This window comes from Chionomys nivalis, chromosome X (assembly GCF_950005125.1).
Source record: "Chionomys nivalis chromosome X, mChiNiv1.1, whole genome shotgun sequence".
Lineage (NCBI taxonomy): Eukaryota > Metazoa > Chordata > Mammalia > Rodentia > Cricetidae > Chionomys > Chionomys nivalis.
The window spans coordinates 21,306,080-21,311,295 of NC_080112.1; the positions used below are offsets into that span (position 1 = coordinate 21,306,080).

A 5,216-nucleotide genomic window follows, 5' to 3' on the forward strand; every position below is an offset into this window, starting at 1 on the left:
AGACTAATATAATGACATCATTTTCCCCTTCCCTTCCTCCCTTCAAGCCCTCACATACATCCTTCCTTGCTCTTTTTCAAATTCATGACCTCTTTTTCATGAATTGTTACACACATGTATGTATATACACGCATTCCTAAATGCATCAATACAACCTGCTCAGTCTGTATAACGGTGCTTATATGTATGTTTTGGGGCTGACCTTGGTGTTGGATACTCCAACTTTCAGTCTTTTTTTTTGTCTGTAGTTCTCTGTGTAGGATTGAGACCTCCTGGGTTTGCTCCTGTTCCTGTTAGCATGTCTATAGTCCTTGTTCATCTCAAAGCCATAAGCCACAGTGTAAGAGGGCTTCTTAATGAGGCCTATATGCCTGTTTGTCTCTCCAGAAAAGTCTCTAAGGGAATTCTTGTAAACTGCCAAGGCAGGAAGACTATCAACAATCTTACCCAGCTATTAAGACTATAACAGTAACAATGAGCAGCATGGCAAGACAGACTCAAGGGTACAATAGTGGCACTTGTGTCTTGGGGGTAATTAACAGACATCTAATTGGTCTTTTTGTTTGTTTGTTTTTTGAGACAGGATTTCTCTGTAGCTTTGAAGCCTGTCCTGGAACTAGCTCTTGTAGACCAGGCTGGCCTCGAACTCACAGAGATCCGCCTGCCTCCACCTCCCGAGTGCTGGGATTAAAGGTGTGCACCACCACAGCCCGGCCATCTAATTGGTCTTAAGACCCGCTCAGTAGGAGGGAATTCGTGCCTGGTACTGTAAACCTAGTCAATGGCCTGTGACTTGTAAACTCATGAACCTAGAGTGGAGCCAGCTGCAGCCATTTTCCTAAGTCAGTATAAATCTCAGCTGTATTCTAAATATTTATCTTATAGCCTCAGGTAAGGGCAGCTCTTGCTCCTCATCAAGGAAGCTTCCTTGGCAACAGATGTAGACCATTATAGAAACCAACGACTGGTGAAATTCAGAGTACTGATCATGAGGTATCCAACCCAGGTGATATAGCTACAATACAACGTATGTGTGTGTGTGTGTGTGTACACACATGTACATATAGGTAGTAACAATTAAAGAGATCATGAGTTAGGGAGGTAGTGGGGGCATTTGAGGAGTTGGAGGGAGGAAAGCGGGTGGAAATGATGTAAATGTCATACTCATGAAGTCCCCAAAGAGCAAACTGCTTCTCTTTGGCTTATCATCCCAGATTTTTTTTTAAATCCCATCTCTTGAGCTTCACGTGTAGCAGATAACTTTTGGTTAGCTCTGCTAACATAGGGGACTCATATGAAGATGATACCACAAATTCACAAAGATCTGCTTCCTCTGTGTTGAAAATGTTACAGGTTGCAGAAGCATTTCTGCCCCCACGGGTCTGCTTCCGAGTTCCAACTGCGCATGTGCAGCCACTGCTCAGTGCTGCTTGCTAGTGTGGCCCGGCAATATGTCACACTTACAGATGAAACTCCTGCGCAAGGAGATCAAGAAGTGGAATGTCAAGCTGCGGCAGCGGAACCTGAAACTGCAAGACGCATCAGATACAAGCCTATTGCAACCTCAAAATAGAGATGTGTTCAAAGAAGGGAAAGTTGGAAAAGTTACAGAAAGTCATAAAGCATTCTGTGAGCGTGGGTTCAGCAGAAGCACAAAGTGGAGGTGTGTAAATGGAGATTACTCACTCATTTCCCAGTCACCCAGACCTGAATAATCATACAGAAACTATATTAATTGCAACATTGTTTGGCCAATGGCTCAAGCGTATTCTTAGCTAGCTCTTATATCTTGAATTAACCCATTTTTATTAATCTGTGTATTGCCAGGATTCTGGTGTCCTTTTCCTTCGGCAGCTATGTGGCATCTTCCTGATTTCTGCTTACTCTCTCTATATATCCCTGTTCAGATTTCCTGCCTGACCTTTACTCTGCTAAGCCATTGGCCAAAACAGCTTTATTCTTTAACCAACAAAAGCAACACATATACAAAGGACATCCCTCATCAGAGGTGTTCCTGAAGAGACAGTGGAAAACTCAAAAGGTTAAAAATTACCCCCCAAACCTACCACTTTAACCAGTGGAGAAACAGCAGCAATGCCATCTCCTGATTCAGAACCAAAAAAGAAAAAGAAGATAAAGAGGAAAATGACGGCTCATGAGGAAGCAGAAGATGGTGTGGAGAAGCCAAGTGACAGGGGTGGGGTGAGGTGGGGCAGCCAGGCCCCTAGGACTGACAGGGACTTTTGAGGACCCCTCATTTGCTTCCTTGTCTGACCTTATCACTGAAAACACTCTGAAGACTGCAGAAGACATGGGCTTCAAGTGCTTGACTGAAATCTAAGAAAGTATCAGGTCACTTCTGGAAGGCAGGGATCTTCTGGTAGCCATAAAAACAGGCAGTGGCAAAACCCTCTCTTTCCTTATTCCTATGACTGAGCTCATTGTCAAGTTGAAGTTCATGCGCAGGGAAGGAACAGGAGTCCTGCTTCTCTCTCCTACCAGAGAACTGGCCATGAAGACCTTTGGGGTTCTTAAGAAACTGATGACACACCATGTTCTCACATATGGGCTGATCGTGGGTGTAGTAACAGGTCTGCTGAAGCCCAGGAGCTCATCAATGACATCATCATCACCATGGCATCAACATCACCATGGCATCAATATCACCATGGCATCAACATCACCATGGCATCAATATAATCATGGCCACCCCAGGCCTGCTTCTAGACCACATTCAGAATACTCCAGGGTTTATGTACAAGAACCTCCAGTGTCTAGTTATTGATTAGACTGATTGTATCTTGGATGTTGGATTTGAAGAAGCATTAAAGCAAATTATCAAACTTTTGCCAGTACATCAAGCCATGCTCTTTTCTGCCACACAAACTTGAAAAGTTGAAGACTTCGCAAGAATTTATTTCTCTGAAAAAGTCATTTTATGTGGGTGTTGATGACGATAAAGATGTTGTCATGGTGGATGGACTTGAGCAGGGATATGTTGTGTGTCCCTCTGAGAAGAGGTTCCTTCTGCTCTTCACATTCCTTAAGAAGAACCTGAAGGGGGCTGGAGAGATGGCTCAGAGGTTAAGAGCACTGACTGCTCTTCCGGAGGTCCTGAGTTCAATTCCCAGCAACCACGTGGTGGCTCACAACCATCTGTAATGAGATCTGGTGCCCTCTTCTGGCCTGTAGGCAAAACATGGAGGCTGAACACTGTGTACATAATAAATAAAATCGAAGAACCGGAAGAGGAAAGCGGTGGTGTTCTTTTCCTCGTGTATGTCTGTGAAGTCCCACTATGGGCTACTGAACTACATTGACTTGCCTGTCTTGGCCATCCACGGAAGGCAACAGCAAAACAAGCAAGCAACCACGTTCTTCCAGTTCTGTAACACAGATCCAGGGATACTGCTACACACAGATGTGACAGCCAGAGGGCTGCCCTGAAGTGTACTGGATTGCTCATTATGACCCTCGCAGTGACCCCAAGGAATACATTCGTCATGTGGATAGAACAGCTAGGGGCTGGGTGGAAGAGGGCTCTGCTCATCCTGTGCCCTGAGGAGTTAGGTTGCCTTCATTACTTGATGTAATCTAAGGTTCCATTGAATCAATTTGATTTTTCCTGGTCTAAAGTTTCTGATGTTCTGTCTCAGCTGGAAAAGCTAATTGAAAAGAACTACTTTCTCCATAAGCCTGCCCAGGAAGCATACACATCCTACATATGAGCCTACGACTCCCATTCTCTCAAGCAGATCTTCAGTGTGAACATTTGGCCTCAGGTGGCTCTGTCTTTTGGTTTTAAGGTCCTCCTTTCATTGATCTGAACATGAGCAGCCATAATGGCAAGCTTAACAAGAGAGGAGGTGGCAGTGGATTTGGCTACCAGAAAACAAAGAACGTGGAGAAGTCCAAGGTCTTTAAACACATCAGCAAGAGGACAGCGGACTGCGGGCAGTTCTTTCATGGAAGGGAATGGCTTCCCATCTGGACCGACTTTACCCTAATTTCCCCTTTCTCTTTCAAAAGGGAACTTTTTAAAATCACCTTTAGAATCTTTTTATCTTTACTATGATGATAATGTTTTATTTTTAAATACTCCCATAACACAAATCATGTTTTTTTGTTTTTTTTTTGTTTTTTCGAAACAGGAGTTCTCTGTAGCTTTGGAGCCTGTTCTGGAACTAAACTCTGTAGACCAGTCTGGCCTCGAACTCACAGAGATCCACCTGCTTCTGCCTCCCAAGTGCTGGGATTAAAGGCGTGCGCCACCACCGCCCGGCCGCAATGGTATACTTTTATTGAAACTATGGCCCCACAGTGAAAGTTCTGCAAACTGTCTGAAAAAAGTTCTGAAGATTGTTGGGTTCATTTGCTTTTCCCTTTCTTTATGCATATTGTACGTTTCTTGTCATCAGTTGAAGGAAACTTGTCCTAAAGCCCTGGGTCTAGGAATGTGGTGTGGGCAAGGAAAAAAAAAACATAACCAGGCTTAGTGCATCCTTATAAACTCAACACTCAAGAAATGAAGAAAGGAGCCGGGCGGTGGTGGCGCACGCCTTTAATCCCAGCACTTGGGAGGCAGAGGCAGGCGGATCTCTGTGAGTTCGAGACCAGCCTGGTCTACAAGAGCTAGTTCCAGGACAGGCTCCAAAACCACAGAGAAACCCTGTCTCGAAAAACCAAAAAAAAAAAAAAAAAAAAAAAAAAAGAAATGAAGAAAGGAAGGTCAGGAGTTCAAGGTCATCTTCTGCTACACAGCGAATTGAGTTTCAGGCCAGCCTGGGCTACATGAGACACTGTCTTAACTACCACCCCTTCAAAAACATTGCAGGGAAATTATCTGTGAACATAACAGGTTTTGTCATGTGTACGTTAATTAGACAATCTGCCTGGGCTAAGATGATTGGAATCTTGTAGGAAATTCTTGTCTGGTTTCTTTCCCAACAGTTCCTCTTGTGGATATGTGTGTGTGTGTGTGTGTGTGTGTGTGTGTACATATACATATATATTTCAAATGATGGTATTTTAATACAAGAAACATAAAATGAGAGCTGGAGCTGGAGAGATGACTCAGTGGTTAAGATCTCTTGTTTCTCTTGCGGAGGATCAGGTTTGATTCCCAGTAATGGCAGCTGGCAACCATCCATAGCTCCAGTTTCAGGAGACCTGAAGCCCTCTTCTGACTTTCAAAGGCATCAAGCATGCGCATAGTG

General features: G+C 44.1%; 1 pseudogene; it reads left to right on the forward strand.

The window, feature by feature from the left end:
- Positions 1-1,451: 1,451 nt before the first annotated feature.
- LOC130867543 (ATP-dependent RNA helicase DDX18-like) lies at positions 1,452-4,075 on the forward strand (annotated as a pseudogene).
- The last annotated feature ends 1,141 nt before the right edge of the window (positions 4,076-5,216 follow it).